At 39.8% G+C, this 9,537-nt stretch overlaps 1 pseudogene; it reads right to left on the minus strand.

The window, feature by feature from the left end:
- Positions 1-1,404: 1,404 nt before the first annotated feature.
- On the minus strand, positions 1,405-2,952 carry LOC148964978 (uncharacterized; annotated as a pseudogene).
- Positions 2,953-9,537: the final 6,585 nt, after the last annotated feature.

Below are 9,537 nucleotides of genomic sequence, written 5' to 3' on the forward strand. Positions count from 1 at the left end.
AAGCCATCTTTAGTGGCAGAAGTTATAGGTCTAACATATTTATAACACAGAGTCGGCTTTGCTGCTTTGGCTAAGTGAAGTTTACATGAGACTAGATAGTGATCAGAGATGTCATCACTCTGCTGCAGAATTTCAACGGCATCAACATCTATTCCATGTGATAATTTTAGATCTAGAGTATGATTACGACAATGAGTAGGTCCTAACACGTGTTGTCTAACTCCAATTGAGTTCATAATGTCTTTAAATGCCAATCCCAATGCATCTTTTTCATTATCTATAATCTATTATGTATATTAAAGTCACCAACTCTTAGTACTTTATCTGCAGCCAGGACTTATTCTGATAGAAAGTCCGCAAATTCTTATTGATACAATCTTTATGGTGCCAGCAGAATTCTCAAACGTGATTTATCATTTACACTATATATTTTTACACTAAGCACCAATACTTCAAAACAAGTATATTTAAAACTAGATTTCTTAGTGGTTTTGAGGGTATTACTATAAATTTCAGCAACACCTCCCCCTTTGCCTTTCAGGCGTGGTTCATGTTTATAACTGTAATCTTGCAGGGTGGACTCATTTAAAGTAATGTAATTGTTTGTTTTTAGCCAGGTTTCTGTCAAACACAGCACATCTAGATTATAATCTAAAATCCTATCATTAAAGGGTTAGTTCACCCAAAAATGAAAATTAAGTCATTAATTACTCACCTCCATGCTGTACCAACCCCATAAGACCTTCGTTCGTCTTTGGAACACAAATGAAGATATTTTTAATTAAATTTGAGAGGTGGATAACTGCTACATAGGCTGCCTAAGGGAATGAAACTTGACGGCCCAGAAAGTCAATGAAATTTTTTTTTTTAAATATTCCATGTGACTACAGTGGCTCAACTATATGTTTATCAAGTGACGAGAATACTTTTTGTGTGGAAATAAAAGAAAAAAACGACTTTATTCGACAATTCCTTTTCTTCATTCTGGGCCTGAGACGAGAGTTCAAGAGATTTCCACGACGCATGCGTGAGAACTGAACTTAAGTAGAGCAGCAGAGGAGAACTAAGTAAGCCAGAGGAGTAAGCCAGAGGAGAACTGGCCCCCGACTGAGCCTGGGTTCTCCCAAGGTTTTTTCTCCATCCAATCTGATGGAGTTTGGTTCCTTGCCACTGTCGCCTTGCTTTTGGCTTGCTTTGAGCTTGCTCAGTTGGGGTTATTTAGTGTTTAGCAATGTTGTTGATCTGTGTTGTGCTACTTTCATGTTATCACTGTGAAGCTGCTTTGATACAATCTGTATTGTGAAAAGCGCTATATAAATAAATGTGACTTGACTTGACTTGACTAGAGTTGAAGAAGATTGCAATTCTCGCGCATACGTCGTGGAAATCTACATTGATCCAGCTCTCAAATTTAATCAAAAATATTTTCATTTGTGTTCCAAAGATGAACGAAGGTCTTACGGGGTTGGTACAGCATTGGTACAACATAATTTTCATTTTCGGGTGAACTAACCTTTAAACTATGATCAATTTTGAAGTAAGGGATCTAATATTCATTAACTCAAGCTTTATCATTTGCTCATCTGTATTATATATGTTTTTTATTTGTTGAATATTAATTACATTTTTAATCTGACGTTTTTTGGATATCCAAATTCAGAGAACAGACAGAGTCTCTATATGATATCAAAGTGAAAGAGGCTCTATGTGATGGGATTTATCTGACCTTGGTGACGCGAGGCCGCTAGCAGACGGTTGGTTTAGCCAGTTTGTCTGCTTCCTGGTGCCAAATTTGTCTTGTTTTAGCTCTAAGACTATGAGCCAAATTACTAGAGACAAGAGCAGCACCAGCCCCGCATTTTAACATTTACCAATATTTTGCGGACACCACTCAGACAGCCAATGATTAAGTGAGGACAGTCTACTGACTCATCACTCCTGTGAACAGGAAGGGGTCAGAGCAAATTACAGTGCCTGACATTGCTTGCGAGTTCACACACCTCTTTAATATTAATTTTTGTGATCTCCGACTGGCGGAGTCGAACATCATTTGTGCCGACATAAATAATGATCTTAGAGAATTTACAATTAGCATTAGCTAGCACTTTTAAATTTGCTGTGATGTCAGGCGCTCTGGCTTCCGGCAAACATGTGACTATGGTTGCTGCTGGTGTCTCTATTTTCACATTCTGTGTAATCGAATCACCAATTACCAGGGCACAATCAACAGGATTCTCAGTGGGTGTTTCACTGAGTGGGCCAAAACGATTTGTTATCGGAATCGCGACTACAGCGCGATCCCTGATCATCACCCATCTGCCCTGCTGCACAGGCTCTACTTCAGCCGGAACCGAATCATGTGAAGAGTTCACCATGCTAGGCGCATCCAAAACACTATCTAAAGATCTAGCATTCACGTGCCGCTGAAACTGGGGAGCTGCAGCAATCTGTCACATCACACTTAAAAGCACCAAAAGGTTATTTGTTGTTATTTGTTTGAGTTTGAAAGCTGAAACTTTGTTTCATATCAAAACTAACCAGCTCTGTCTTGTCTGTCAGTGTCCTTTTTGTCAATTAAATGTCACACTAAATGAGTTGAGTTGGCAGTCCTGTATTCACTAACACGCTGTGCAGAATTGGCCCCAGATAATTGGCCCCAGGGCCTTTGCCCTATATAATATCTATTTCCTCTGAACCTTCATTGCTGTTTCTAAACAGCCCTGAGAATTGCATGAACTAAACTGAATATTACCCTGTCAAGTATCCATCTGCCTCCATCACCACCCTTCTCAGCCAGTCCTACAGCCCTACCTCTGCTGTGGGTTGTCAGCCCTTCACCATCTCCTGCAATGCCAAGCACTCACGTCGAGCCTCAGGTCCTGCAACCACCATCAGCGCCTGAGCTGATAGATCCAGTGTCTTCACCTCCGGAGTCAGATCGTCTCGCTCCATTTCGCCCCGGCTAGACTTTGTTTCATATCAAAACTAACCAGCTCAGTATTGTCTGTCAGTGTCCTTTTTGTCAATTAAATGTCACACTAAATGTGAGTTGGCAGTCCTGTATTCACTAACACGCTGTGCAGAATTGGCCCCAGATAATTGGCCCCAGGGCCTTTGCGCTACGGCTATAGGGATGGATTATGACTTGCAGAGTCATGGAGGTGTGTTGTGCTGTCGTACCAACATTTTAACATGAGCACAAATGTGGCTCATTGAATAGGCAGGTTCAGCAGTGAGAACCAACAAGCCAGGCCTGTGATTATTCACATATCCTCTAAAGGGCAGCAAAGAACTATGAGTATTAAGGATTACCGGTAGTTCATTTTAAAATAAAAATTACCACGTTTTACTCACCTCTTCTTACGAGAGGTTCTCTCGTACTGCATAATATCTTACGCTAGGGGAAAACCTCTGTTTTTTCTTGAGATATTGAAGCCAAAAAATTATCCTTAATTTTCAATTATTGTAAAACGCGTTGTGGCAGCATGCAGACATAGGCAAGGCGGCTTAGCGTGCCTATTGGCTGTCTTGCCGCAACTGCAGCAGTCTATCGAGAGGCCCTTTGGTAACGACCCTTCTGCAGGACGATCCGTTCTACTGAAGTTGCTGGCCTGCACCTCATCGCTTTCAGTCGCCGTTCCTGCTACGATATCCGGCGTCCTCTTAGCTCCTTTTAGGCAACAAATGTCTAAATTTCATAAAGAGAGCACTCTTGGCCTGGAAATTGTGTTTTGTGCATAATTTTTCTCCTCACAGAATGAAAATATGGAACAAGGAATTTTTTTAGAAATGTTTGGATCCCGGGTTAATGTATTTAAATAATTTATTTGATTCATCTTTCAAAATTCTTATGATTCTTTTTTGTCCAAATTAAATTTTCCTAAAATTTAAAGAATTTTCTGTAGTAATTAAAGCAATTCCTTCTGGGCTTATTAATTTAATGTGCAGCCATATGATTTATTATAAAGTTGAAAATAAAGATCACCTTATAAATGTAAATATATTTTTGATAAAACAATGTACTAACAAAGATATAAGACAATTATTTAACGAACAAAAGAGAGTTATTTCAAGAGGGAAATTTTATGGAATTCCATTTTAAGAGATGTTAATTGGAGGAGAGCATTGCTGCTCCCTTACAAATTTTGATTTCTAACTAAGTAAGATAAATTCACCTGAAGATCTTACATAAAATATATCCAACCAATATGTGGCTTTCTAATTTTATGGATATTGGGAAAGAATGTTCCTTTTGTAACAACTACGAGGAGTCTTTTAAATCATCTGTTTGTTTGTTGATTGCCAGAGTGTAAATCATTTTGGAAAGATTGTTTTTTTTTTTTTTACTTTTTCAGTTAAAAATTAATCTGATAACATTGAATGTGAAAGAAATTGTATGCTACTTTGAGAATGATGATAAAAATATTCAGAATTTTGAAAATTGATTGATTGACTATTGATTGCGATTTCACTTTTTTTCATCATTAAATAGTGTGTAATGTTGCTGTTGGTGCATGAACAGTATCTGCAAAGTTGCAGCGCTGAAAGTTCAGTGGAAGCAGAGATACTGTATCGTCTTTTAAAAATCAGGAAGTATATTGCCTACAAAAACGACTCGATTGGGACTACAGCTGGGTTTTAGACGTCACTTTGCATCAACCCCTCCCTCCGGAATATGCAAAAAAGGGCATGCAGTTATGTTCACCCAGCTGTCAGGTCTTCTGTGTTCGAGCTTCCCACGGATGCTGTACTTCGTCAACAATAGATACAATTTTGTTTGATTATGTTCCTGAAAATGACGATCGTAATCTAGCTCTCTGTGCTGCGCATTTTACGGAAGAAAGCTTCCAGAATCTCCACGAGTTCAACACCGGATTCAACAAGAAACTGTTACTAAAACATGAAGCAGTTCCAACTTTAAAACCAGAGGCAGCAGTTGTTGGGCCACAACCTGTAAGTAGGCTAAGACTTAATCATTTTAATTGTATTTGCATGTATAATTCCAGACGTAGCCTTGTGTTTTATTTTTTTCAAATGCCAGCGCTGGCTTCATAGTCTCTAGGCTACTAGTTATGCTATTTTGTGTCTACGACAAACGCGTACAAACATTATGGACCTGAATTTTGTATAAGTACTAATGTTTTAAACGTATTTTTCATGTATATATGCTTTATGATGTTATTTTCGATTTGATCAAGAACGTAAACTAATGCCAACGCTGTTTGTGTTTAACATTAGTAGCCAGTCAGTTGCTATTGTTGCCAGTCAGATGCTATTGTGTAAAACAAACATGTATAAAGTTCAAAAAATTTAGCATATTATCATTCAGAAACGTTTAGTAAGAGCCGTGTGTGGTGAGGTTCTGTTTGACTCTCTTCATCGCCACTTTCTCGGTCTGATTCTGCCTCAAACTGATACTGCAGTTCGACACATATTTACATCTGGACCGGAGCTCATGACATGCACGTTTCGCCCGTAAAGGTAATGGGCGTTAATCTTCCGGACAATGTGAGCGACAGTTTAGCCAATCACAACACACCGGGGCAAGCTAACCAATCTGAGCCCATGGCGTGTTTCTGAGGGAGTGGTTTCATAGAATCAGGAAGTCAACCGCTTGTTCGAGGACAGAGGAGAGCGCGGCTGACAATAAAGGTGAATGAAAAATAGTATCCAAATGTTTATAAAAAAAAAGAAAAACCACGAATACATGTTATATTGCACCCATAAACACAATCATGCAAAGAAAAAAAAGCAGTCAACCCCCCCTTTAAAGGTTTTCCTCAAAAACATTAAATTTCTTTTCCACTGAAGAAAGAAAGACATGAACATCTTGGATGGCATTGGGGTGAGTATTTTATCAGGAAATTTTCATTTTGAGTTGAACTAATCCTTTAATTTACCATAGAGTTCACCTAACCACTGCAAACCGGAAATGCTTAGCGCTCGGCATAACCCCTATAGAGATACGCATTGGGCTCGAATGGGGCTCCCTTCAGAGCTTCTAGCACCATGGAAAAGTCCCATATGGGGATAGAGGGGGATCTGGGAAGATTTCTCCTTTTAGCTCCATTTAGGAAATGAATGATAATTTTTCCCCAGTGACAGGCCAGACGCAGGCTCTGTAAATGCTGCAATGGCCACCACATACACTTTGAGCGTGGATGGGGACCTGCCCTTATCCAGTAGCTCTTGAAGAAAGGACAGCACTTCCGTTACCCCACTATTTGTGGGTGGGAAACCTCGGGTCTTGCACCAGTTAACAAACACTGACCATTTTGAGGCATAGAGACATCTAGTAGATGGTGCTCTGGCCTGCATGATGGTGTTTAGCACTCCCTCGGGGAGGTTTGTGGGTACCAGTTGATGGCCCATGCGTGCAAGGCCTACCGTTCCGGGTAAGGATGCCAAATTGAGCCCTTGGCCTGAGAGAGGAGGTCTTTCCTTGTCGGAATCGGCCATGAGGCGGTGCTTGTCAGTCGCATAAGGACTGGGAACAGATGAGGTGCAAAGTAGGCCCTGTTGAAGTACTGATGATGCGGAGGCCATCAAGTACAGCATTTTCGGAAACTGGGACTATAGCGTTGCGGCGGAAGGATTTCGTGAAGGGCTGAATGTCCATTCACCGCTCTGGCGACAGCCGCGCTGTCATAGACAGCCCATTCTCACCCCCAAGGCGTCACTTAACTGACGCCTTGGGAAGCATTTGGACATGCTTCAATATCTGACGCTTTAGGCGCCCTTTAGCGTCAGTTAGATGACGCCCTAGGATCGCGTGTACCCTACCCCCACCCCACACCTAAACCTAACCGCGTCCTCTAACTGACGCTTTCCTTTAGCGTCAGTTAGATGACGCCGTAGGATCGCGTCATGTAAGTGACGCTAAAGAGCGCCTAAAACGTCAAATATTGAAGCATGGTCAAAGGTGACGCCTTGGGGTGAGAATGCGTTGTCATAGAGAGCAAGTTCAGCTCTGTGCCCAGGAAAATTATTTTCTGACTAGGGACCAACAAGCTTTTCATCCAATTGACTGTGAGACCCAGTTTCTTGAGGTGTTTGAGTAACACAGTCCTGTGTTCTATGAGCTCTGAATGAGATCGAGCTAGAATCAGCCAATAGGCTTTATGCACAACTTACTTCCACATTCTGTAAAACAGATCGCATCGCTTCCGGTCCAGGTCTTTTGTATGTGCTTCATGAAATTTTTTTGCAGTTTTACTCAAGATAACTTAAAAGGAGCGAGCAAAGATTAGCAAAACCAATATCCCTCAAGATTGATATTTAAACGTTTTATATTTTTCTTCTTCACAGTAACGTTTAGATATTTAAATGGAATAAAAGGCCAATAACAAAGTGAACTAGTTAGGTTAGCTGATTACCTTAAAAATCCATAGATATCGTAGTCAGTTCTTACGGCCGTTAACACTTTCTATGACAAACGGATGCGATGAGACCCGTTTTCCGGTTTGGTCACGTGACGCACGGCATAAAGCCTATTGTCCAAGTAGTTCAAAACTCGCATGCCCTGAAGTTTTATTGGCATCAATAAGGTCAATATCTCGAGGAAAATAGGTTTTCCCCTAGCGTAAGATATTATGCAGTACTCATTCCCTCTTTAGAGAGAACCGAGGTTACGTTAGTAACCGATCGGTGCTGGGTAGTTAAAACGGTTGCAGTTATTGTCCCCGCGTTTCATTTTCATCTTTTTTTTCTCTTTTGTTTTTATTTTATCAATACAAAATAGGCTGTATAGAATGTTTTATTTTTTTATTCAAACAGAAGTGATGATCAGGAATTGGTGTTCTTCAAGGTATGTTAAAATGATTTCTAATCCCGACTTTTTTCATTAGTTTATATTGGTGCATCCGCAAATAAAATAAATGTTTTTTTTTTCTTGAAAGATAAAGGGCTAATTTTTATTAATTACAAGTACACAAAGAAGTACACAATCCAAGGGCTGATCACAATTTTTGGATGAGCCAGTGGTGTTAGGATAGTTATGGTAAAAATAGATCAGCAGAGGTCGCTATTCTCAAATGAGATTTCAGGAGGGGTGTTCTGTCGATCTGTCCTACCTTGTCAGATTTTCCTACCGTAGCGCAAAATTATAGCCATATCTATCGGTTCATCCTACCTCGTCGTAAAATCCTACTGAGCGTTTACTTCGCGTCTGTGACTAGTACATAAAATATTTCAGTGTAACTTTGCCGAATTTTCTTATTAGGCTATGTTACGGTGATTTTACAGTGAAAAGTAAGTTACCTCTTCAGATTGTCCTATGAAATAAACGGTAGGATGATTTTACGTTGCAAAATACCTCATCAGATTGTGCTACCAGTATGAAATAAACGAGTAGTATGATTTTACAGTGCAAAATGCCTCATCAGATTGTCCTACCAGTATGAAATAAACGAGTAGTATGATTTTACAGTGCAAAATGCCTCATCAGATTGTCCTACCAGTATGAAATAAACGAGTAAGTATCGTGTGTGTGTTTATATTTTACACCAAACAATCAAATCAATTCACCGCCAATTCATCAATTTAATGTGAGAGTAAACAGTTCTCATTACTGCTATTATATCTTTGTATAGTAATAATTGACATAAATAGTGAAAAAAGATCTCGCGCAAGTAGTAAAATATTATGGGCGTGTTGTTCAGCGTGACAAAAATGACGTATTATTGATGTGCGCATGCGCAGTAAGACTTGGTAGGACAATCTGACGGGTAGGATGGAATGTCAGAACAGGGGGATTGTTCTCAATGAGAGTTATGATAATGGAAGTACTCACAGGACTTATATGATACAATATATTATAGCTAATATTTACAGCAAATCTTCAAATATGCTGTATCGTATATGCTCTAATATTCACTTTATGAATTAAAAAAACAAAACAAATTGCAAACATATCAACAATCGATTCGAAACCACTATACCTTGCACTTTGAAACCTATTTCAAAGTTTGTGTTCTCAGGCCACCAAAACACCACTGACGTGTAAATGAACGCATTAAAAGTTCTCTGTTTTAGTTGAAAACGGTGTCATAATTTAATAATGATTTTTACAACAGAAATTAATGGATCAAAAACTTACATAAGGACAATGACTTTCTTAGAGCTGCTGTACCTACAGCGAAAACAATCTTTGTTGCATTATTAGGGCCCAAGCCCTGAAAGGGCGAAGGCCCTATTGTTTTCCTTGGGATTATTAGGGCCCAAGCCCTGAAAGGGCGAAGGCCCTATTGTTTTCCTTGGGATTATTTTTCTTTACTATTATTATTATTATTATAATAATTATTATTTTACTACCTTTTGGGCACTTTTGGGGCCCTTAACGTGCTCGAAAACTCTTGAAACTTTGCACACGGGTCAGAACCCGCGGCCATCAGAGCCGGGCTGAAGATGGTACCCGGGCGTGGCAGGGCAGCTCGTCAGCGCCCCCTGGAACGGGGTCCGAACACTTGGTCCATAACTCAAACACGCTTGTATGTAATAATATGAAACTCGGTACACACGTTGATCTCATCGTTTCAT

The sequence above is a fragment of the Pimephales promelas genome, chromosome 25 (assembly GCF_988280905.1).
Source record: "Pimephales promelas chromosome 25, fPimPro1.hap1.1, whole genome shotgun sequence".
Lineage (NCBI taxonomy): Eukaryota > Metazoa > Chordata > Actinopteri > Cypriniformes > Leuciscidae > Pimephales > Pimephales promelas.